Source organism: Lissotriton helveticus, chromosome 6 (genome assembly GCF_964261635.1).
Source record: "Lissotriton helveticus chromosome 6, aLisHel1.1, whole genome shotgun sequence".
Lineage (NCBI taxonomy): Eukaryota > Metazoa > Chordata > Amphibia > Caudata > Salamandridae > Lissotriton > Lissotriton helveticus.
Window position 1 is genome coordinate 1285107470 of NC_136067.1, and position 26813 is coordinate 1285134282.

Below are 26813 nucleotides of genomic sequence, written 5' to 3' on the forward strand. Positions count from 1 at the left end.
ACAAGGCAATGGTATCAATCCTACAAGCATCTTCGGTGTCTGACGCAACAAGGAGGTCGTCTATGTACTGCACAAGAACGGAGTTCTGCGGCAGTACTAGACTCTCAAGATTCCTTTTCAGCAATTGATTAAAGATCGATGGGCTCTCTGTATACCCTTGGGGGATACGACACCATATTAAAACGCGACTCTCTATTTTAAATGCGAAAAGAAATTGGCTCTCCTCGTGCAATGGGATAGAAAAGAAAGCCTGACACAAATCAATCACAGAAAACCATTCAGCTTGGAACGGTATCTGAAACAATATCACTGATGGATTCGGTACCACTGGACAGCATGGAACAACTATGTTGTTAATTTTTCGTAAATCCTGCACAATCCTGAACTTCCCACTTGGTTTCTGCAATCCCATTATCGGAGAGTTACAGGGACTTCCCATAACCTCCTTCAGAATTCCCTGTCTAACCATGGACTCAATCACAGGTTTTATACCTTCCAGTGTTTCTGGGGTCAGCTTGTACTGGGGAGTTCGAGGAAACTCAACATTCTGTCTCACCTGAATTCTGACTGGCTCTACCCCCTTAATCAGTCCAATCTCCTCTCCTGTGAAGTCCCAGACTTCTGGGGAGACCGAGTCTCTCAAGTCCCAAGGGAGTTCCTCCACAGTTATATCAGGGTACAACTCAATGCACGTATGCGTATTTGCAACCTTAAAATCAGCATCATCGTTAGTCTGTAATTCCACTCCCTTTGGGGTACAATAGATGGTGCAATTAAGTTTGGACAAAAGATCTCTTCCTAACAGGCACACAGGACTGGAATCACACACCACGAACTGGTGTTGGTCACTAAAACTTCCAATCTTAACAGGGACTGGCTCAGTCAGGGGGTTTGTCATTCTTCTGTTTGCAACTCCTACAACTTGGATGGTCTGTCCTGAAAGGGGTAAGTTGGGGATCACCGCAGACCGCACAGTGGAGCGAGAGGCACCAGTGTCAACCAAAAATGTGGTGGGATGACCATCTACATCTGCCTTTACAAAAGGTCCTCTCTGATCTACCTCCAGTACAGCTCCTAGAGTACAGCCCTCGTCCCCATCCACATACCATCCTGTCACTGGATCAAATTGGTAACACTCGTCCCCTTCCACTATGAAAGGCATCTGCTTATATACCTTGCTACCTGTTGAAATCTTCGGTGCCTGGGGAACTGGAGCCCTAGGGGCTGACGTCCCCCCTTTCGTCGTCTGGGATTTGGTCACTGTCACCTTCCGTACCGGAGGGGCTTGTACTTCCTCCTCCTCCTCCTCCTCCTGTACCTGATTGGCAGGGTTATGGGGACACTCGCGTCTCCAATGCCCCACCTCGTGACATTGATGGCACTTGGTCGTCTTTTTCAGGGCCTCTATATCTATCCTAGGTCTTGGACCTTCCTCTCCGTCCCTCTTCTGCCCCCCTGATCTCCTCCCCATGGTGCCATTGCCTGACTGACCCTGTCCTCCCGCTTGCATCTGTACTAACATCAGTTTGTCCTTAAGCTTCTTTGTCTTCGAGTCAATCTCGTCACTGCAGTACCTCGCATACCTCAAAATCTCATCTAGGGGTTTATTTTGCCAACAGATCAGATGTTGCTGTATCATAAGGCAAATATCAGGCCTTAGTCCTAGGACAAATTTGGATACGAACTGTCCCATATCCTTTGGGTCCATCACATCTAACCCACTGTACTGCTTAAAAATCAGCAATAACCTCTCGTAGTATTCATGCACTGTCTCTTTTGGTTCCTGTCTAGTCCGATCTATTTTCACCCAGTCTATGTCCTGTGGTGGTACCTTAGTCTTCAGCCACGTGATCGCCTGCTCATACTTTGCCATTACCCTGGGTGACGGCCCATTCGTGGCAGAATCTCGTTCTGGCTCCGCGGTGGGCCATTCAACACTAACCTTGCACGCTATCCACAAGTCACTTGGGACCACAATGTCAAACAGTGTGTTCAAATCAATCCACAGCACCTTTGAGATTTTAACAAACCTCTCCACCTGTTTGTACCATTCCACTGGACTCTCTCTCAACTTTGGGAATGTGTTCGTAAAGGCAGCCGGATCTCCCCTACTCCAGGGTACGTGTACATAGCCTCCATGAGCCACCTCCTGCAAGGGGTATGCCTCTGCATGCATCAACCCTCCTCCCGGAGATGTCTCCAGAACGCTCCTTCTAACACTCTTTCTCTTTGACCACCTTTCCTCCCATTTCTCCAGAGGGGACCACGTTCGTATTCCCACAATCAGCTCCCTGATGTGAGTTTTTAATCCGATCACCCTCTTTTCTTCTAGATCTTGATCTGAATACTGTAACCGGTGGCCACTCTGCAAAGCTTTTGTTTTTGTCAAATCTACGCTGTATTTATTTGCCAATTCCGAGAGTTTCTCATGGGCAGCCCTAGCCCTTCGTGTAACATCCTTCACTACAAACAGTAGCTCATCTGGTTCGTATAGTTCAATTCTCTCTAGTGGCAATGTACCTTCCACTATTTCCTCCACTTCTGTTTTCAGCCTCAGCACATCTATTCTTCTTGCCTTTATCGCAGCCCTCAATGTACCTTGGCTAGTATTTCCATTAGAGCCCCTCCCGCCACTGTCCTGAATTTCTCGTCTGTTTTCCTCAGGTGTGTTAGGGGGAACCCTTCTGTTCTCCCAGCCTTCTCGAACCCACTCCTGTCTACTATCGCTAGAGGTGTGATGGGACGCCCCCTATTCCCCACCCCTTCTCGTTCCCACTCCTGCCTGCTTTCACTAGGCGCACAGTGGGATACCATCCTTTCTTCCTGGTTGTCAGACCCAAAAACATTCCTGGATCTATCACTCTGAGTGTCCACAACCGTTTCCCACGTTCTCAAGTCTGGCCTTAATTCTCTCATCGACCTCGGCCTTGGTCCCCTTAGATCCATTGGTCCCCTCCAACCCATCTGTCCTTCCGAGGAGTCTGCCGATGCCACCAAAGGAGTGCTTCTGTCTACTGGCGTTGGCAACTGCCTCCACCCTTCTTCTGTCCCGTTACTCCTGTCTTCACTGGTGCATCTCTCACTCCCCCTTTGCAACGGATTCTCAACTTGTTTCTGCTCTGGGTTGTACACCGATACTATGGGACCTATGGTAACAGGTACCGTAAGCGCATCTGGCAATTTCTGTGAGTGGACACCCTCTTCCACCCGACCCTTCTGCACTTTAAATCGCCCAACTAATCTCTTCACTGGGGAAGGTGTAGGTGCCTTTTCTCCCTTCACTGGATAAAATATATCGTCTGAGGTGCTCTTATCACTCACCATTTTGACCCCACCATCCCCATCTGAAAGTTCCCCGCACTTGGCTGACATTGGCGTTCCCCCCAACTCGGGATTGTATGGAGGTGGTCTCTCTGCCAACATCCTCTCTATCAGGCCATCGTCTGTCTCGCTGTCCTCATCCTCGTCTTCTGTATTTCGCCTCTGTGAATCTAGCAACGGGTACAATCTATCCCCTTCTATAGTTTGTACCCTCCATCCCTTTTCCATGGCATCCCATCTCGCATCTTGGACCGCCTTAACTGATCGTTTCACTCTTTCTTGTCGCCTATCCCTGCCCCTGTCATGAGCTGCCCTGATCCATGCATTTAGCGCTTCAAATTGTGCTGGGCAAAGGTCGCAACGCAGCCATAATCGCTTTCAGCGGATATAACACTTCTAGTCTAAACGTCCCGTATTTAGGGAAGGTCAATTCTTCATTTCCATCTGTCATCTTAGACCAGGTATCAAGCCACAATATGGTATGCAACCCAACATTCGTAGCCATGTAATGAGCTGGAGTATCCTCGGGTGGAGCCTGCTCCCCACCCCGAGGTTCTATCTTGTTTTCGCCTTTGAAACATTTCCGCAACACCTTAAAACATTTCATGATGAAAGCCCAAAACGTTTCCTTGTTCCACAGCGCTTGTTTACTTCCTGATGACAATCCACCAATCTCAGCGCGGCTTCTCACTAACCGCCCTATCTCAGCGCGGCTCCACACTAACCGACCAATCTCAGCGCGGCTCTTTCTGACGTCACTCGCCCCCGTTTCGCAGCAGTTCCCCTCCTTTCTCCGTTTGTCTCGCGGTCACGCATGCGTCCCAATCATACACTGGAATTGATTACTTCCGACCAAGCAACCACTTCCTTGACTGTACGTCCACAGTCTGACTGGCGGCAAAAGTCTGTCCGCTAACGGCTAGACAATCGCCTCAACTGATAGGTTACAAACTCACTGCAACTTCCGACCAGCGTCTGTTACCCACGCACTCACACATTCGTTCCCCCTATCTCGGTCCTGCGGGCGATTAATGGTACCTCATAACCCCCTTTACAATGGTCGGCAATTACTATGGGTGTTCGATACACCCGGACCACTTGGACTCTCCCTGAACCCAAGATTTTCACTGGTTGCGCGCGCTCACAACCTGTTCCTCTTTCACACTACAGGCATTCAACTTCGCAAGACAATGCAACACACAATACAACATAACACCGCAATCTAGCAACGCATGACCCTTTTCATACTCACTCTCCTTCGACCTGCTGCTTTCTGCCGCACTGTCACTCTCCGTCAGTTTTCGTGGAACGCCGTCCTCCATCCGCGATTCTCTGGACACTCATCCTTGGTTCTATGGGCCTCGGGGAAATCTCAACCTACTTCTGGATTACCCTCACTCTAGAAGGTAAACCATCCTCTGCTACCAACTGAAAAGGCGGGATTTTACCTCTAGAGTCTGCTTGTCATTCTCCAGAATCCCGTCACAGGTCGACTAGACCTTTTTACCTGCCATAGAGTGAATTAGGCAATCTGTCATAAGAGAATAAACAATTTAGAAATCCCAATTGCTTCCCCCAAGAACCACTGACCAAACTAAGTTTGAAAGTTTATTACAGAACCAAAAATAACTGCAGGTACAAGCACCTCAGCAAGAGGTTCAAAAGGTAAACAGGCACTAATACAAACATAATCCTACGGAAAAGTCTCAGGCGACTGATGAACAACAGCAGGATCAATTCCAGGACCATCAGACTAAACAAAATAGCTATAACCTGGGTTCTGGTACTCATCGGAATAAAGGACATAAATCCAGATTAATCTGTCCCTACACTACTCTAAATGACATCCCTACTCAACAATATCCCAACCTAATCAAAGGTGTCAGCAGTGGTGACTTCAAAGAAGTTCACTCACTTCTCTCCAAGACTAGAAAATCCTCAGTCATAACTAAGCTATTTACCAAGACCAACCACTCTCTGACTCCTCAGCCCATCTGCTCTGCCTCCACCCTCGGGGTGCTGTCCCTAATACGAAACCCCAAAATGTGAACGACACGCCTTCAGGTACGCCCTCTCCAAGGTGTCGATTACATGAATTTTTCCACCTTGGCCTTCTTCCATCCTTGTCCGTTAAACGTCCTTGGGTCCCAGACTCTCTGTCGCTTCCAGTTGTATCTTCAAATTCCTGGTCTACTCCTCCATGTCTGGGTCTAACATTTCTAACTCTCATACACAATGGGCCCTTCTACTCTACAATCTACTGGGTGATGCACCTGCAAAAGAATATACGCAAATAGGCTCACAGTCTAATAATGTTGCAACATTTTCTAAAGCCTCTTTCATAAGCATTTCTACCGTTTATATGTTTAAGCAAAACATTTTCATACAGGCCTGCGCCATTTCCATGAACTAGGCCTCTGCTAGAGTTTTAGGCCTCACGCTTACATGAGCAATTCTCTGTGTTCTCTAGGCCTTCAACCTTAACAACAAATGCATTTTCTCTATATTCGACTAACTATTGAGTACATAAAGCATGATCACAATTCAGTTAATCAATCTGAAAGCACATTAGTAAATCAATTAAACACTCTTCTTAATAGTAAAAGATTTCATTTCAAAGCAGCTCTATATTGCAACAAATATGAATTTGCATCTTGTAACGTTGGTTCTGCACATTCTCTGATACCAATTTACTTTAGTACTTGTCATACATTGCATCTAAACATGATTAAAAGTCCTCTATATATACGGGTGCTAACTACTTGTACATATGCTGCCCCCCTACAATTTCACTGTAAATGGCGCTCTCTCACTGACACTGTAAGAATTTCTAAATATGGTGGGCGGTCTTCTGCCAGAAAGTCGGTGGTGAGGCCTCCCATGACCCTGTGCTCTAAATGCCCTCACCTGTGGGTTTCACACATTGTCAGAATCCCGCAAAGTCCCATAAACCAACAATACGCCCATATTGATGTCCTATTTAGATGACATCCAGAATTCTATTTTGCAGAGGCATTGTTGTAAACAATCATTCATGATTTATGATTCATTTGCTATCTTCAGTGTATGAGATGGCTTAATACACAAACACTCTATCAGGTTTTTCAACAACTAGATGACATTGCCCAGGTTGCCTTGTGTACTGTAGAAAAGAAACGAGGAATAAGTACCTCAAGGATGGTCCTTTAAAAAAAGAGATGGCTCACTTTTGATTAGAATCATGAGTCTAGCACATTGAAGGCGGCAGAGAGATCTAACAGAACGACAGCCTTGGTAACTGTTTCAACTTCCGTGGTTCACATAATATTCATTCAACCGTGGCCAAAAGCTCACTGTTTCAAAAGCCAAACTAAAACCAGTTGGGGCTAATCTAAGTAGCCATTTTCACTCTGAAAGTTGGTAACTCATCTGTTTAAACTATTTTCTCCAGTTTTTGTGTATGAAGTAGGGCAATAAATCTATACTATTGAAGGAATGGAAGTGTCAGAAATGATCTTACTAAACAGGGGCTTGACAATTCCTCTCTTCCAATTATTGGGAGAACATTGAGTAATAAAAGAAAGATTACTGTCATGCTCACTGGGACTAGACAAAGATGCTCAGATGATCCTGGATTAATCTGGTATAGAAAATATAAAACATCTTAACTTCCTTAGCAGAAATATGAGGTAAAACAGGGATGTCAACCGTAATAGCTAAGGCTCCTGTGGCTACTGAAGGTGGAAGTTTCAGGATATTTGTTGCCTAAATCACTTTATAAATCAATGATAGTTTCGCTTCAAAGAAAATCCTAAGCGTGTTTCATAACTGTTTTGAGGCCTGGGTCTCAGAATCAGGCCGTCATGGTTTAGTGAACTCTCAGACAGCTGTAAATTGCGCGCGAGCTGAATTGGGAGACTGAGTACCAATCTTAAGAAGGCGTTTGTGGATGCCATAAGGCTTAATTTATACTGTGTCAGATAATTCGTAAAACAAAAAACTGTGATTTGTAAAATGGTCACAATAGTCTTCATCACTGGCAATCGCTCAGGGCTGAATTCCAATCCCTTTTGGCACCTACGTCACTACAGACAGGAAGCAACCATAAGCAAATCACTTGCTCCTGCTCCAACAGGAACTGCTCAGCTCAACCTGCCAGGCCATTTCTCCTCAGAAGAGGGACATGACCAAACCCAGGGGCCGATTAGGATCGTGGTTTTCCCGCATCCTCCGGGCCGGCGGAAGGCACCACCGGCCCGGAGGATGCGGGAAAACCGCTGGGGAGGCACAAAAGACCCACCGCCAAATTAGGATGGCGGTGGGTCTCAAAATCGGACCGCAGCTTTTCCGCCGCGGTCGCCTTCCGACCGCGGCAGAAAAGCTCTAACATGGCTGGCGGTGTCTCTCAGACACCGCCAGCCATATTAGGATGGCGAAAAACAGATGCCTTTCCACTGCGGATTCTCCGCCGTGGAAAGGCATACGGTGCATTCTTAGGAGGCCCGTTGCGGGCCCCCAGGGTGAGTGGGGGGGTGGGGGGTGCACATGGGGGGTACCTATGGTACCCCCCTGCATTTGCGTGCACGAAGCGGCAGGCACCGCGTGGTGCCTGCTGCTTTGTGCGTGCAAATGCTAAGCATGCATATTTAACCTTGCGGCGGGTGCTGCTTCAAGCAGCACCCGCCGCAATGTTAAATATTGAGGATGTGACCGCCAGGCTGGCGGTCACATCCTAATTGCACTGGAGGGACCGCCGCTGCCCCTGCGGACGGTCCCTCCTCCTCTAGGGTGGCAGACGGACGCAGGTCCGTCCGCCATCCTAATGAGCCCCCCAGTTCGGTTTCAGCCTACTTGGGCCTCATCAGTGAGGTGCAGTTTAAATCCTATGGCACATTAAGCACCCGATCCACATCTGGATAAACATAAAAACATAACACAACAAAAGCTGATTAGCGGACTGTTCAGAAAAGAATTAGCCACTGAGACTTTCTTGAGCAGCATTCCATTCTAATGTTTTTTTGGCCAAATGAAGAACAACCATATATAAATCAGTTGTTTCCCATTCAAAGAGCAATTGGAACACACACAACTGATTTTTAACCATCCTGTAGTATTCAGGTGAAAAATATTTGCAGCACATTCCCCCTTGCCTGACATGTCAGCAAGCTTCTATGATTTTCATTTGTTGATTAAACAAAGCGTTACATTTGTGGTGGGTCCCTCCAGTTTTTTATGTGGTGGGTGTATATGCAGATAATGTATTGTTAAATGTAATAGAGGTTTTTAATACCAAACTAGGGTCTTTCTTCACAAAAGACAATAAATGATAAAGCTCTAATGTTATCTAAAGCAATTTGTATATGTGGTCTTCCCTTTGAATGTAGTTTTGGATTAATATCAGTAGAACTGATAACTCTAGGGGGGCTCTTTTTAATACTCCTTGTATTAAATCTATCAAGACTGTGGTCCAACCGTGCTGTGGTTTCAGTGGCCACATACTCACCACTTTCCTCTGGGGCAAAGATAAGATCAATGCATGACCTGACAATGAGTAATTAAGAAAATGTTTGAACTGGGCAAAAACCTTCTAAAATAGTGGTTAGCATTTTGCAACGCATTTCAGCAGAATCATTGATATGGAGATTAAAATTTCTTTCAAAAAATCAGAGGAGGCATTCATTGATATTACACTTATACAGCAAGTTAACCAACAAAACCTACTGTTTTCTCTGGTGGGGCATATAATGGAGAAACTTGCTGTCTACAAATGAAAGTTTGGGGTAAGATGTTATATTCATTTAGATGGAGGAGAGCTTATTTTTAAAGATGATGGCCACTCTTCCAAATATTAACATCAAAATATTTAATTTGATGTGTTGGGGTATATCAATTTCCAAATCAGGACCTGATATTCTATTAACCATGTTTCTCCTAAAGGAAGTCTAACAAACGTCTTGATTTTGTTCAGATAAAAAGCTTGTTAACGATTCATAAAATCTGGGGAACACTAGGCAACCATATTGTTATCTTTTAATTGTATTTGAAAATCTATTTGAAGATTGTCCCCATTCTTAGGGGCTGATTCCGATCTCGGTTGGAAGGGCTCCGAATCGGGTTCGGGATTAGCGGTTCGGATTCGGAGGCTGAATTTCCGTCTGGTTCGTACACGGTTCTGGACGACAAAGTACGATGCGAACAAGCGTGAAATCTCCGGCCGAATCGTTTCTGGGTCCGAACCGCTCCGTACATCTCGACCGTAAGGTAACGGTGGTGTGCAATGGAGGCGAATTCCGACCAAGCCAGTACGATGCGCGATTCGGACAGCCGGATCGAGTTGGAGCTTCCGGCTCGCAATAGCTCCCAGGGCTGGTCTTTGGGGGTCCGCATTGGACCCCCTGGTTCCCGCAGCCTTACGGCTCGGACACAGGGGGAGACCCATGGGTCTCCCCAACACAGGCATGTACGGTGTGGATGGTACTGACGCGTACACACTGTAGGGGGCGCACTTGTCCGGAACGTACCCATTCAGTCAATGGGAGCCCATGTACGCGTTGTTCGACCGGCTCCCACCGAAACGAGTCCGACAGAATACGGCCGCATAGTACTCGCTCGGTCGGACTCCAGGAGTCCGGATCGGTCGGAAAACACCCCGGTTCCGGCTTGGTTGGAGTGATTTCCGACCCAGATCGGAATCGGAATCGGCCCCTTAAAGTCTTTATCCCTACCTTTGCTGAATATTAAAGATAGGCTCATAAAGGATTCACACAACCATTTTGGAAATGGTGATAGAATCTTTCTTAGAGAATTTGTCCTCAGGCTTCCAGTAGACATAGGCACTACCCTAATGATGGAGGATTTGAAATGAATGTGTGGGGGCTTTGGGCAACTCTGGCCATGGTTGTGAATTCATAAAAAGTACCTCAGCTGTGGAAGATACATCACACATTTTGATCCCCTGATTGCATGTTGACCCTGTTTCTTCTCCTTAACTTGCCTGTAAACTAACACTATTTGCTGCCTTAAGTCTATGGGATGGGTAAGGAATGTAAACATTCGGGTTAAAGACTTGTTTCCTAATGCAATCTATGAGACCACAGAGATCAAGGGTAACAGAGGGGATGGCAGAGGTAACAAGGAACAAGTCACAACAGCTTCCCCTAATTGATGACAGTGAGTTTGATATCCTGAGAATATGGTGAATTAAGTGCTCTGTACTCCCTTTTAGCTTGGATATTACGCACAGTTCAGCAAACCCTCTCATAACTAGAAATGGGAGTTTGCACTAATGGGTTATTAGAAAAATATGAATAACTGTTTTCTCAACTATATTTATTTACTTTGATTTCTGTTTGTAACTATATGATTAATGCCATGGATAGAGGCTTTCAGAGAGCCAAGAAAGTCAAATAGATAAAAGGAAGGGACTCAACGAGAGGCAAACATGAATGTTTGAGCACCATCAGTAATCTAAAGGCCAAATTAACAACAGAACATGTGGTTCTTAAATGTTCTTCTGAATGTAACACTATTAGGGTCTACACAGAGCTGCATTAGCAGTGAATTCGAAAGGCAGGAGCCTTCTAAATAAAGGGATCCCTCAAAAAAATTGAAATTGCTTTCTGGATCAAAGACAAAGCCCTAAAGCTGAACCAATGTACGGTTAGAAACCACTGTTAATATTTCTTGTATCTGGTGTGTTTGTTCAGTGTTTGGGGAGGGATCCTGCTATAGATTCCTTTGCAGTCAGTAAACCCAAGGGCATTATGACTGCAAGAAATAGCGCTCTCATTTGGGCATTAGGTGGGGGAGCATCCCTGGCAAGAGTACTACTGTCACGGCCATACCTTAGTCAATAAGATTGGGGGGAATCACGTTTCCCAACAATCACAATGGTTAAAATATTTATTTGAGAAGCAGGGCAGGAGGGGGGCTTAAGGAGAAACAACAAGGGAAAGGAGTATGGATTGTAAAGGGTACTTAAAACTGAATATTTTGTAAAATAACTATTTTTAACGACCTTTAAAACAGAAAAGAGTGTTTGTGTGTCTGTGTGTTTTTGTCTACATGTGTTTGTAAAAAACCCAAGTGAAATCCGACTAACACCTCACCATATATGGCGTAAAGAACTTGTACCAAACTATTTACCACAGAATGCATTTATTAGGGGGTTGTAACACCCCTAACACCCCCTGTAACTACGCCCATAACCACTGTTGTGGAAGGCCGACATGGTAACCAGGTTGACTGGTGGCAAAAAGGACAAGCCATTGTCAAAGATTACTCCAGGTTTGAGTACTTGACACTCAGGAATAGGCACATCTGAAAGGCAGAGAGCTTACATTCACAGAACCACAAATACCAGCACTCTCCCCCTTGTTAAAGTGCGTCTAAGTGCTGTTGTTGTTTATGTGGTCATCAGTCTCGTAATTGATGAAGATTTGTTTAATTGTCACCCCACAGACTTAAGATCAGGAAAAAGGCCAGACATTTAGGCCCTTCTAAGTCCATTAGTGGTCGAGATAATGAAAGGTCCCTGTTTAGCTTAGTGCAGTTGGCGAGAAAGAAGGCAAGCTATTTAACCCCTTGTTGGCCGACGGGAGCACTACCTCGCGAGTGCTGCCGTCGGCTAACGGCTGACGCAGCCCCGCCCACCTAATAGAACGTCCGCACCGCGGCGGAAAAACCACCGCGGTTAAGGCGCTAAGGGCACCCCTAACATTTACCATTGTATTCATTCTGGTAATGCAGCAGGATGCTGAGTATACCTGTATCAACAGTTGCGAATAGAGGAAGCTCCGTCATGGTGCTTAGGAGACCATGAATTTGGCCAAGACCAACTCGTCTATAAGAGTAGTTTTTGTCCTTGGGGGGGAGTGGAAGCCAGCATAGTCCCTCAATTATCCATCCTTCACAAGACTTCGTAGGTGTTTTATAGCCTCACATATGTTAACACCTAACTGTGCTCTTCGCAGTGGCATTCATATACATATTTCAATTAGCTAGAAACAGTTAATCTTAACTCCACAACAACTGTTGTTGGCTTACAGTGCCTTAACTTATATTTCACCGTATTGCAAAATTGACATAACACTTTCTACCCCTATGTGGGTTGCCTCTCCTTCTAACTCACTCTTGTATTATCATGTTCTGTCGAGAAAAAAGCAACAATACACAGAATGATCACACTCCATGCACTACAATACTGTGAGATGTTCACACAAAATATACTTTCTCATGTACCTTGGTTATCAGATGCTCTCAGGTTAATTCACCTCTTGCAAAACTGAGGTTAGGAAATCAGCTTTCCTTAGGTTCCTCTAATTATAACTTCTTGATCAACTGAACTTGTCTCTGCCTTCATTTCTTTAACAAAAATAACAAAACACATCCTTTTCTTGTCTTGAGTTGTATCCCTCGAACAGTAATTTATTTTTTACTTTGCCAGACTCTACACTTGCTTATGTTCAGTTCAGTTCATAATCTTTATTCAACTTTAAAAATAAAATCATAATAGTCAAGTCAGTTAAAAGGAGCAAAGATTATGATCAACACACTCATGCTTATTTTAAAACCCGGGAGAAATTGTACACGAGAAAAGCAAACTGTGGGAAAATTTAAAAACTGTAGATACAGTAAAGCAGGCCTAACTTGAGTAAAATTCATAGGTTTCAAAATTGGTTGTAAAAGCTTGTAACGTAAGTTATTGTATTTTGGACAAATCATAACAACATGCAGTGTGTCATCACAGTTACAAAAGGGCGAGTCCCAATCCTTAAAACAGCCATGATTCAAAGGAACTAGGCGAGCGAATAAGTTCAACCTAAAATAAATCAACAAGTGGCATTGGTGACGTGTCATGTTCCAAGTCAAATCGGGTTCAATATTACTGACAATTTTAATTACAATCGCATGACGCATCAAGAGTTTCAATAATGCTGAGTCCTCAGGGTCTGCTGCCATCTTGTCCATAAATGCTGCTTCAACCCATTTACCAGAAGAGAGAACTATGCTGCTGGGATTAGCATACAAGTCGGGCCTCTCTAGCGACCTCATATTATGCAAGATATAGGCAAACACTGAATAAAAAAGAGGCTTATCCAATTTTAAACAGTCCTGAATATTAATCTGTTAAAACCAAGTTCCTCTTTTTTCTAAATTGAATGTTGAATTCCAAACTTTTACAGGGCAAAGTCTGAGCTGGTCAACAATATAACCTAAACCCAGTTCTTCATGGATAATTGAGTGGGGTACACTTTGTGGGACTCCCAGGAGGCCCCTTAAAATTTATTTTCTGCTACTTGAATTGAGGCAACCCGACCATAACCCCATATTCTACTGCCATAGCTCACTAGTGGGACACACTTGGCCCTGTTAATTTCCAAGACCGATTTTATATGAGTGCCCCATAGCCGACGAGGAAAATCAACAATGCTAAACGTTGCTCTATTAAAAGACATAACACTCTGAGTTACTAGTTAAAGCAAATAACAATTTTTGTTGTTTCTCTATAACCTTTCCTTTTTACATAGTTCCTGTACCTGGACGATTGGCTCTTGGTGGCCAAATTGAAGCAAGAGACTCTAGAAGGGGTCAAAATAATTGAGAGATTGTCTGAAGGCTCATTGTCTCATTTTGAATTAGGCAGAATCTCGTCTAATCCCTTCCCAAGAAAGGGTAGCTGTAACCACCCTCTTCAACACAGCCAAAGGCATGGTCTATCTCTCTTAAAACAGGGCAAGGAGGTTGAGATTTTATGCAATCTTCTCAGATAAGAGGAAGCATCAGAAAGATTAAGGCCTTGTTCCTCTGTATTGCAATGGAACTCCTCAGTGACTTGCAATACCCTTATAATGTATGCTAGGAGGTACTTCATCCCATATATAATACCCAGGGAGAGAAAATCATGCGAGGTGCACAATGGGTGGGAAACAGATACACACTGGATGGGTCTAGAAAGAGATTCTGCAGGCAAAGATGAAAAGAAACCCTGCAAAAGGAGTGTGGAAAAGCGTTAACAAGCATTCGAAACGAGAATGATATGGGAACAGTTTTTTCTACAGCCCTCACCTTTTTGAGCTAAGCCTTCTCCAGCATGAATGGTCTGGCATTAACAATTGTTTGACACTGAAGGCCCGGAATCTCAACCTTCTCTGGCCCTTCACATCTTGAAGATGATCAATGGTTCATGGACTCCTAGGGTCTGTGGAGCTTATCCTTTGTCGACATTGAGGCTCCTACAAGTGGTTACTTCTCCAGCACAGGAGATGACCATCTATCATTATTGATTCTGGTTTGAGGATACCGGGTGTAGGTGAGCTGCAAAGCTGGGTACTACAGGGACTCCAAGCCCCAGACATCCACACCTGCCAGGAGGCAGACGTGGCTGAAAGTGCAGTCGGATGTATATATACAGCCTTCACTTACCGCAGTACGGGATGCAAATTCAGAGGGCCGTGGACTCCACGTCCCAGACATCCACACCTGCAAGGAGGTTGGGCAGGGCTCTGATCAGCTCCAAGCAATATCAGGTGTATTTCTGCATCCTTCACTTACTGCAGCATGGTAAGCGCATTCAGAGGGCCAGGGACTTCACATCCCAGACAACCAAACCTGCCGGGGGGGGGGGTCAGGGCTCTGATCAGCTTTAAACACCATTGGGCACATATCTATAACCTTCACTTATTGCAGTGTGGGACGCGCATTCAGAGGGCTGGGGACTCCACGTCGCAGACATCCACACCGGCCAGGAGGCGGGTCGGGGCTCTGATCACCTAAAAGCGCCATCGGCTGCATATCTACAGCCTTCACTTACCGCAGCACGGTTTGCACCTGGGCCAAGGGCAGGCAGGCTTGTCCTGCACCCATCAGTGCCAGGAAGAGCCATGGTAGGGACACTCACATTGGCTCTTGGCTTTCAGCCCTACAGTCTTGGTGTTCTAAGGCATCCAAAGATACTGTATATGCTACTTATTGCATCCCTATAAGGTGTTGTGCAAACGTGGAAACGGAAGGTGTAAACTAGTCCAGTGGATCGGGTGCTCACCCAAAACTTTCTAAGCAGTCTGGGTATGTTGCTGCAAATTGTGTAATAAATTAGATTGATACCCTAGTTGGAGAGGTGAAAACTATCCTACAAAGTAAAGATATGAATTAGGTGAGAGCAGTGAAAGGGTGAAAAGAAAGGAAAGTCCCAGATTTAATTAAAATGCAACAGTGGGCCCAGAAAAATTAAATACAACGGTCCCTCCTGTTAACATGGCACAGCCAATTACATTGGATCCAATTATGCCTCCCACTTCACCTGTGGGTACTAAGGAGGATTCACAAATGTATGTTAACATTAAATGGTCTAATAGGTATGCCCCTAGGAGGCTCCCCTGACAGACCTACACCTGCAGACTACTCCCATACCCGCTTTCATTACCAAGGAACCTTCGACTTTCATGGAAGCCATTAACTTAATCTCTGATATAAGGGATGAGGTAGTAATCTTGAAACAGGTTTTATTGTCTGTGGTAAAATCCCTCAATGATCTAACAGGATCTATAAATTCTCCCTTGCAGTCACCAAATTGTGTTAAAAAATTGTTGAGCCACCAGGATCAAGGGGGCATGAAGAGACTAGTAGCTATGCCTGAGGTATCCGCCTCTTTCCATTCAGCAACTCCTGCATACATTTACTGTAATCATAATCAACACGCAAGCCTGGACCAATGTCCCCAGATAAGAGTTGCTCCATCTGCCTATTTTACTTTGTGAAGACCAAATAACATCACTTATGGATTCCGCCATTCTGAATTTCCATCAACATACACAAGTAGAATGCAGAGGACTTTTTCTCCCAGATCTGGCCACTCAGTTTATATGGTGAAAGTGATAAAGTTATTGCCTGGTTCCAGCAAAGGCACTGATTCATTTAAAAACAAGACTTTGCACTGAATCAGACATACCAGACAGTGCTACTCACTTGTTCATTCAGATATGTTGCATATCAAATTATATATATCTCCTGTTGGCCCTTGGCACTCTATTAAATTGAACTCAATTCCTCTAGACCTGGTTTATTTATTTATTTATTTATAGGCTTATAACGCGCCGGCATCACACCCGAAGGTGTATCTCCGCGCGGAGCTGTGAAGTAGACAGGTCGAACAGCGCTCCTCCTAGAATAGTGCTGTCTTTAGGCATTTCCTGAAGACTAAATGACTCGGGCATTCTCTGAGGGAAAGGGGAAGATTGTTCCATAGACGTGGGCCCATGACGGAGAGGGCACGGCCTCCCTGTCTGGTCTTGTAATGTCTGGGAACCTGAAGTAACAGTTGGTTACTGGACCTAAGATTGCGGGAAGGGCGGTGATACACAAATTTCTCTGCCAGATAGTGAGGTCCCAGGTTGTGAAGACTCTTGTGTACCACACAGCAGATCTTGAATTCCACCCGTTTCCGGATAGGAAGCCAGTGGAGGGCCTTGAGGAGGGGCAGGGACGGCGTTCTGGGAGGGGTATTAGTTACCAGCCGTGCCGTGGTGTTCTGAACCACCTGCAATTTATTGAGCACTCCTTCGTTGGCTGCTAAAAATAGGCCATTACAATAGTCCAGGCGGCTCAGAACGAGGGCCTGGACCAAGGTCTTCCGTGTATTGTCTGGTAGAAGGGGGAACACTTTCCGAAGGAGGCTAATAATGTGGAAGCAGGACCCTGCCGTGGTGCTGGCATGATGGAAGAGGGTAAGGTCATGGTCTAGACGGACCCCCAGGTTTTTTACTACCTGTTTCGGAAGAGGGGCCTGACCCAGGCTGAGGGGCCACCAGTCGGGGGTCCACAGGATTTTTGCCTCTCCGAATAGCATGACCTCTGACTTTCCCACGTTACACTGGAGAAAGTTCTTGGCCATCCAGCTGGCGATCGCAGTCATGCCGTTGGAGAAAGCTTGTCTTATCTCCGGGGTAAAGGTCTTAAAAGTGAACAGCAGCTGCGTGTCGTCAGCGTAAGAGATGGGCATAAACCCGAAAGACCTCGTCATGTTGGCCAGAGAGGAGACATATACGTTAAACAACGTAGGGCTGAGACAGGAGCCCTGCGGGACTCCTCTGATGATACTGGCAGAAGTGGAGCTAAAAGAGCCCATATTCACCTTCTGGGTGCGCTCAGAGAGAAAGCTGGTGAACCACGCCAAGGCAGATCTGTCAATGCCTATCTCCTTTAATCTGGTGAGGAGGATGGCGTGGGATATGGTGTGGAATGCTGCGGATAAGTCCAGCAGCACCAACACCACTGACAGCCCTCTGTCCAGGGACAGGCGTATGGCATCCGTGACGGAAAGAAGAGCCGTCTCGGTGCTATGCCTAGGCCTGAACCCGGACTGAGAGTGATCCAGACTGCCGGTCTGCTCAATGAAGCTGGAAAGGTGGTGATTAACATGCTTCTCCATCAGTTTGCCGACGAACGGCAGAAGGGAGATTGGCCTCAGATTGGTCATATCTGACCAGGGGATGGAGGTGTTTTTCCTGATAGGCTTGACCATGGCCTCTTTCCACTCCCGGGGGACCAGACCCTCGGAGAGGGAGCGGTTGATCACCGTCTGAATGGAGGGACTGAGGACACTCCCAATGAGGTGCATGACACGGGCAGGTACAGGGTCCACTGGGCTGCCTGATTTAATGGTCCCAATCAGGGAGTTGACTTGGTCCAAGGTAATCTCGGGGATGAAGGACAGCGCAGCTGGAGCAGCGCAGGCTATTCCAGGCTGAAGGCTAGAAGAGGAGTCCTTTTCATCAACGGATGGACTTGATTGGGAGATGTTTCGATAAATGGCATCGATTTTATCGGAAAAAAACCCAGCAGTATCCTCACACAGTTTTTGGGTCAGCACTTCTGGGCTGTCGCAAGCAACGGGCTTGGTGAATGTGCAGAGAACCTGGTACAGCAGTTTAGGGTCATTGCCAGCCTCAGAGAGTTGGGAGACAATATGGGACTTACGGGCAGCTCTGATGTTTTTGTGATAGAGTCTCATGGCTGAGCCATAACGGTCTCTATCGACAGTGCTGCGCGAGATTCTCCAGGATTTCTCCAACTTCCTGCAGGCCTTTTTCTCCGCACGCAGTAAGTCCGAGTACCATGGTTCCTGCTTGCGGTCAGAGCGCCGATTGCAGCGTCTTAGGGGGGCAATAAGGTTGACCGCCGTACTCAAGGCATCATTGAATTTGGACAGGGCCGAACTGGGGGAGTCTGAGGGAAGAAAGTCCGGAGGTATAAAAGCCGTTTTAAAAGTGTCAGCGGACATCTTGTGCCACTGCCTGCGCCATAACGGAAGGGGGACAGGGAGGGGGCGTTCTTCGGAGAGAATGGGGAGGGAAAAATTAATTATAAAGTGGTCGGTCCATTCCACCTGCGTTGGGGGATAACAAGTCAGGGAGTGCGAGTTTGACAGAATTATGTCGAGGGTATGACCAGCCTGATGGGTCGGACCCTGGTTGCACTGTTTAAAGCCTAGGGCCGATAAGTCATCCAGCAGGTTGCGCGCTTCTGCATTGTCAGATAGTTCACTGTGGACATTGAAATCTCCCAGGAGAACAAAATTGGTCCCTATGCTGATATGAGGAGCTAGTGTCTCCAGAAGGAGGGTGGAGGCCTCGGTATAGGGGCCCGGGGGGCGGTACACCAATGCTCCCTTCCAGCAAGCTTGGGATGTAGAACCAATTTTAAAAACCAGAATCTCAATGTCCCTAGTACAACATTGGTCGAGAAAGGTAACAGTGAAAGTGTCTTTATAGATTACAGCGACCCCGCCACCGGTTTTGACAGGGCGGTCTAGCCTAAGAATCTTGTACCCCAAAGGGACCCCCAAGGTGATAGCAGGGACCATGTGGGGTTTAAGCCAGGTCTCCGTACAGAAGCAGTAATCAGGGCGGGTTGAGTGAATTAAGTCCCAGACCTCCGAGTGATGCTTCGGGAGGGATCTTATATTACAGAGTATGCTGTTGCCCCTAGGGGGCATGGGGCTAAGGTCATCAGGGGTAGGTGTGCCTACAAGGGGAGGACAAGGATATGACTGATAGTGACAATGCTTGCAGGAAAACGGGCCCCCGGGACATGGGCCGGAGTCCTGTGCGCAGCCTTTTGGCGGCGGGTGCCACAGATTACGTAAGTCATTAGAGGAGTACCTTATTCTGCCCGCTACACTACAGGTAGAGGCTACAGAAGTAGGGTTCATGGCCCCTGGCCCCGTTCGGTCACGGACGGGCACAGACGGGCTCCTCTCTGGCTCGTCTCAGGCGCGACTAAGGCGCCCCCTGCGCGCAACCGCTGCGCGCTTGGGCGACGAGAGGGCTTAAATGCCCTGCCTGATGTGATCTGCTAGAGCGCTAACAGCGCGATAGTCTGGGTGGGGTCACTGGCTCTTCCTGTCCCGCCCTCCGCTCAATCGGCACTGGTTGCCGTGTCGGAACGGGGCGGGGCAGGGGAAGAATCGAGCGCAGGCCCAGGAAGTCAGCACAATAATAACAGTGAGTATCCCAATATTTTTTAAAATGTAGTAATCACAGATTAAAAGTAAAACTGTGCAGGAGCACACAAACAGGTACCGGCTAGTGGGGAGCGCAGAGCGCTGTCGCAATCACAGCAGATAACACAAGCGGGTCGGGGAGACTCTGCCACCGTCCTCCCTTCCGGTTGAAGGTCTCATTTCATTAGACAAGCTTACCACTACCCACAAGGGCTCAGACATTTGTTTTAAGTTGAGACATTTAGCCCATGTCCAATCTGGGTGAAGTAAGGAAGTGGGAGTGGTGTAACTACCAAGAACAGATGTACATCTGAACCAAAGTCGGAGGTAAACCTCAACTACCGCCCAAGAGAGTATTCTGGCAGAGATTGATTGACTGCAAACCTTATCCCCTTTTCCACCTGATACAAATACTAGTGTGTCTACTCTAGTTGGATGGGATATTCAGTTGTGACTAACCTTGAGAGCACCTGTCTTGTTTTGTGATAATATGAGAGACCTAAATATTGTAGGTCTGACTAGCTACCTATTTTTGTCACCAAGTGCCCCTCTAATTATTAACCATAAATCCAAACACCCTGAAATCTCTCTATTTCTCGCTAGCTGGAATGTTGCTGGAATTAGATCCAAACGAGTAAATGTGGATTGGGGTATATTCAGACCGCCATGAAAAGTGTGGCAATGACTAAACTCATAATAAGCTTGGCAGGGACCCAGATGCCCCACTAAGCATATTGTGGCCTTAAGACCGACGTGCGTCCCTGATCCCTGGCGGTTGTGGTGGTCCTAGGATGGCCCAACCGCACAGGTCATAATAGGGTGGTTGGAAGACCGCCACCACCGCGCCCCCTCAAGTCAGACTCGTAATAAGCCCCTTAGATAGGATCCCGGCTGATCTGGTTTGTTCTTAGCTGCAAATATGGGGTCCTTTTATATATGCTTTGACACATGCTATCATTTCAGGAGCTCCTGTTCCAAGCTCTTAGAAAGGTGCAGAAATATTTCCAATATTCAAAAAAGGTGACAAAATGACCCTGGGTAACTACAGACCCATAAGTCTGATAAACAATATACAAAAAGTATATAGTAAACAGATTCTAACAAGACAGAGGGATTGGATATCCTTGGTATAAGTGTTATCCGACTTCCAGGCAGGATTTATGCCCAATATAGGCACAATTGACCAAATAATGCGGTTCAATGCCATCAAGTGGAAAACAATGTATTATAGATAGGGGGTCTTTGTCTGTGGCTTTTGTGGACCTTGATCTCATCCCAAGGACTACACTTTGGGAGGTTGTGGAAAGGGTAGGGTTCCCCATTGGCTTGTCACCTTTTATTAGTGCTCTGTATTCTGACCATTTTGCAAGGGTTAGATGGGGACCAGCTAGGGAATAAAATTAAGATATCCTTATTAAAAGAGGCATGCAACAATAATCCACCCTAGCCCCCACACTCTTTCTTTTACATCTAAATGAATGTATCCTTTATCTTACACAAACTGTGAAAATGGATTACTAAAAATTGCAGGACATAAAATTCCAGGCCTTGTTTTTGCAGATGACACTCTACTCCTTTCTAAAACTGCCAGCGGTATTCCCCTCTTAGGGAAATGTAGCCTTTTCTGAAAAGAGTATGGAATGGGAATCAATTGTAATCAAACTAAATATATTATTTTGAGTGCCTCCAAAAAAAGTTAAAGGTAGGGTAGATCTAGAGAGCAACTGAACAGGGTCTACGAACTCGACTATCTGGGTGCGAGAATCAGTGATTCTCATAGCTGGTTACCCCAGATACCTAAGAGTGCACTTGACCTTAAAACAGAGTGCTGGGCCCATTATAAGATTTGCCCACATTGCATCTGCCTGTGCTATCTCTCCCCCTCAAGAGTTATATGAAATTCAAGCTTAAGGGGCAGCCTTTCATGGAGCAGAATTGAGGGGACACTGTAATCTTGACGCTGTTAAAAATTGGAAAATACTTTTCTTAAATCTCTTCTGAAACTTCCCATCAGTACCCCAAGTCTTCCACTTAGATTTGATCTACATTTTAGACTAATATCAGATATTGCTGTACTAAGGCCCATCCAATATTAGTTTTTTATTATTTTTTATTTTGCAGAGTTTTATATAGCGCGAACTAGACCCGAACCGAATCAGGTATCAGAGCGCTTTACATAGCACCAGTTACGTTACATGAGGACACACTTTCATTTTTTTAGGCACGGGGAGATTAAGTGATTCGCCCAGAATCACAGGAGGTTTTTGGCGTCGTTACCGAGACTCGAACCCAGATCCCCAGGTCCGAGGTCGAGCGCCTTAGCCGTTAGACTTTGGTTAATCAAAGTGTTGACTCCCATTAGGGAATGTGTTAAGGAACCATTCATTGGGCATCAATCAGCAAAATGCCAAAGCTACTACATATTAAAACCTGGCTATCTAAGCATGGTTTGAATGATTACTGGTCACATCCTAGCACAATATTGTTATTGGGACTTTAACCTAGGAGCCAAGATATCTGTGGTAACCAGAGGCAGCCTTACAGATTCATTAATTTATTTATTTATTAGGTTGAGCATCAGCGTGCATGCGCTGTCTGCAAGACCTCCTGTAAGCACTCGCACTGAGTGTAATCCCGCCTGCCGCCTCCCATTGGTTCATTTGTTCGTCAATTTTATTTCCGGGCTTATTATTGCTTGGTGCTCCTGGTACATCACTTCCATTTTTAGACCAGGAGCACAGGCCAACTACAGTTACCTTATACTGTAGTTCCATATGTATTTGTTTGGGGACAACTTTTTTTTAACATGGGGGCTGCTTCACTTGCAGGCACGCATGTACCGTGCGCCGCGCTTTCTTCAGCATGCCTGCCTCACTCGCAGTCACGCACATACCTGGCCCTGCGCTTTTTTCATCATTGCTCGTCCACCTCCATTTTTTAATTATGCTCAAATTTAAATCAGCTCAGCGCCTATTTTATAAGTGCTGCGCTTTAATTTTATTTGCAGCTTCAAAGCTGCATCTGCTCCACCTCCAGCCACCAAAACCAGGCTGCATATTTCACGCTCTTCCCACCTCTTCATTAGCTGCCGAGCAAAAGCCTCTTCCAGCCATGGTGATCAGCCGCTAAGCCAGGCTCCGACCTGCCCTCCTCCCCTGCAGCAGCTGATCAGCAGCCTACAACACCAGAATGAGCTGTGTGGCTGACAGGAACCCAATGCATGTAGGTCACTGCTTTTGTAAATGTACGCCATTATAGTGCAACTGAGGAGAGGCAACGAGCTTAGCTTCTGTATTTTCATGCGCTCATTCCGATGCAGTAATGTGGCGAAGACGCAGTATGTTTGATGTTATCAGCACAGCTGTGCTAAGCCCTCACATTGGGTTAAAGCTTCTCTATGCTCCATTAAGTACTCTGCTGTAGCAGGGCTGCGTGAGATGGTGTTATTTATATGAAAGTGTATGACTGTGCTGAGCCTGCAAGGAGCTTCTTCAATGCTCCAGTATGTGAATTAAAATATTAAAACAAGAATGTCTGACAAAATATCGAAAGAAATAATATCAAGGTATAAAAATATGGGAGTATTAATATTGATGTCAACAATATCGACATCCTATCTACAACAAGGTAAGTACAAAAATAGCGAGAGAAAAAATATCGATGTCAAGAAAATCGTTTTTACAAAAATATCGTTTTCTTAAATTAAAAAATATGTAAAATAAATTAAATAATACCTAAAAATATGATAAACATAGTTAAAATATTTTATAATATTTGAAATTAATAAGTAATATACTTAATGTAACAAAAAAAAATAATTGGACATATACATATAATATATAATATATACTTACCTAATAATCAGTTTAATAATTATTTTATTAAGGTATACATATTTAAAAATATTATAAATTACAAATCCATCTATACACATAAAATATTAACATAAATAGAAAATAAATAATTATTAAAAACAAAATAAAAATAACATTTACTTTTAATATTTTTAAAATTAATTATATACTACATTAGCTAAAACTATATAAAATATTTTAAATAACAGAGGGAATAAAATACTATTATAACTCCCAAAAAAACAACAGTAGGTAAAATGTTGGATAGCGTACAGGTAGAAAGTTACTATTACACCTCCAAAGAGTGCAACAGTAGGGAAAGTGTTGGATAGAGTAGAAGTAAAAATTACTATTCCCACTCCAGAGAGTGCAACAGTAGGGAAAGCGTAGGATAGCGTAGGGGTAAACATTACTATTCCCACCAGAGAGAGTGCAACAGTAGGGAAAGTGTTGGATGGCGTAGGGGTAAAAATTACTATTCACAGTCCAGAGAGTGCAACAGAAGGGAAAGTGTTGGATAGTGTAGGGATAAAAATTACTATTCCCACTCCAGAGAGTGCAACAGTAGGGAAAGTGTTGGTTAGCGTAGGGGTAAAAATTACTATCCCCCATCCAGAGAGTGCAACAGTAGGGAAAGTGTTGGATAGCGTAGACTAAAAATTACTATTCCCACTCCAGAAAGTGCAACAGTAGGGAGAGTGTTGGATAGCGTAGGGGTAAAAATTACTATTCCCACTCCAGAGGGTGCAACAGTAGGGAAAGTGTTGGATAGCGTAAAAGTTAAAAATAACATACTTATAAATAAATTCATATTTTAAAATATTAAAAAAAATTAATTATTAAATAAGTCTGAACTATTTACAAATACCAATACATAATTATTAAAAACATAATTACCAATAAATAATTAAGTAAAAATAAATTAATCATAAATACCAATTAATAATAATTAATTACCAATTAATAATTAATCACCAATAATATAATTAACAAAAACAATTAATTAAAATAAATTATCACTTAATTACACTTAAATTACTTCCCCCCCTACTTGGACCTACTTGAAGGTGAAAACCTTTCCTGAACGCCGATATTCGCCGACTCCTTGAACCTGAGAACCGCCACTCGCTCCTGCAGCCTCCCTGTGTCCCAGGAGGGATTGACCGCCTGAGCCCCGCGTTAACAGCTTGCAGCACCCGCTTCGCGGGTGCCGCTGCGCAGGGCTCTGGTGTGGGGTCGAGGCAGCAGGTCTACACCCAGCATCCAGCACCCGGGAGGAAGAAAGAACTGTGCAAGGTAACTGGGGGCGCGTGAGGCAGGGACTCCATAGACCAGGAGTCCCTGCACTGCACAGGTGTGCACGGCCGCGCCCCCAGCAAGCCACGCCCCCGGCTGTCCAAGCTCTGCTTAAGAGCGGAGCTTCCTTGAGAGCAGTGGGACCTACTTGAAGGTGAAAACCTTTCCTGAACGCCGATATTCGCCGACGCCTTGAACCTGGGAACCGCCACTCGCTCCTGCAGCCTCCCTGTGTCCCAGGAGGGATTGACCGCCTGAGCCCTGCGTTAACAGCTTGCAGCACCCGCTTTGCGGGTGCCGCTGCGCAGGGCTCTGGTGTGGGGTCGAGGCAGCAGGTCTACACCCAGCATCCAGCACCCGGGAGGAAGAAAGAACTGTGCAAGGTAACTGGGGGCGCGTGAGGCAGGGACTCCATAGACCAGGAGTCCCTGCGCTGCACAGGTGTGCACGGCCGCGCCCCCAGCAAGCCACGCCCCCGGCTGCAACACCCCCTTTAAACGTAGCGAGATAACGCTTAGCGGGACGCGAGCGGGACGCCGAGCGAAGCCCGGGCAAAGGGCGGGCCCTCTGTGGCCCTCAGGGGCCAGAAGAGGCCGGGCTGGGCCAGCCCCCTAAAATTGCCCTTTGAATTCATCGGACTTAGTCTCACAGCAACCAGCTTGACATTAGGTCTCCTTTATTGAGACAAGTTATAACTATCGGGTACCTCCTAACCCCGCATCCCTGGCAATGAGGAAAACTGCCAAAAAGACCAGGATGCCTACCCTGAGATCGAGCACAAAGGCTAATACGGATTATCCACCTCCCTTGCCAACCCTTACTGCCATTGATAAAATGCTCAAACAGACTATAGGGGCGGTATCCAATGCCATAGCTAACACCGAGAGAAGATTGTCCTTACCACCCGTGACCATCATCCAAGAAACTCAGGAATCCCGGATCAATCTATCAGAAGCCTCCCGAGACTTGGCAGAGGAGATCGATACTAGCCGGCCCCTAACCTCCTCCTCCTTTGCCGACCTTCCTTGCGCCCAGGCGCCCGCCGAAATGAGTAGGGATAGACCTGGCGCACAAATGAATATTCATGACATAAATGTACCACCAGCGGAGAAAATGCCGCACAAGGAAGGCCATAAACAAGGGAGAAAAAAAGGATCTTCAAAAACAAGTAACCACAATCTGATCACGCCCATCAATCCACCCACATCAGGAATACCATGTTGGATAACCAACATGGTGGCTGATCTTAAACTTGACCTTGAGCACTCCATCACGGTGCTGGCAAAACCCCTTATAGCAAAAATAGATAGACTGACATCACTGGTTAACAACAAGGGGATCAGCCCGAAAATCCATTCAGCGCAGGAATGTGACTCGACAAAATCAAAGGACCCTACACCAACAAGTGCACCTAAAGATAAGGCCTCTTTAACATCTGACGGGATGGCAAAACCTAATAACAACAATGTCACACAGAAAGGAGTTAAGGATAAACAAAAGGCTGCCTCTACCTCGCCCGTAGGCAAAAATAAAAAACAAACATCGACTGACAACAAAAAACTTCCACCCGGATCTTCTCAAACGCTGGAAGGAAATAACGCCCAAACCCCTAAAGCGGATCCCAAGTCTTCCCGGATTCCCACTGCGACAACCACTAATGAAAAGAAAATGGCAACTCGCTTCAGGACAATTAATCTCCCGCCTGAAGCACTGCCCTTCGTGGTTGTCCTAACAGGAGTTCCACCTTTAAGGGAGGGCCAACGGGAATCACAAATTGAACTAAAAAACAAATGTGCACAGTGGCTGCAAATACACAGACCTTTGCCCCCTAACATTTACGGGGAAATTCTCTCAGTAAGAAG

General features: G+C 45.7%; 1 protein-coding gene across 1 annotated transcript in view; it reads right to left on the minus strand.

Moving 5' to 3' along the window:
• Positions 1-26813, minus strand: part of LOC144761711 (kinesin-like protein KIF28) — a 982011-nt gene that overhangs the window by 848577 nt on the left and 106621 nt on the right. The gene's annotated exons all lie outside the window — the stretch shown is intronic.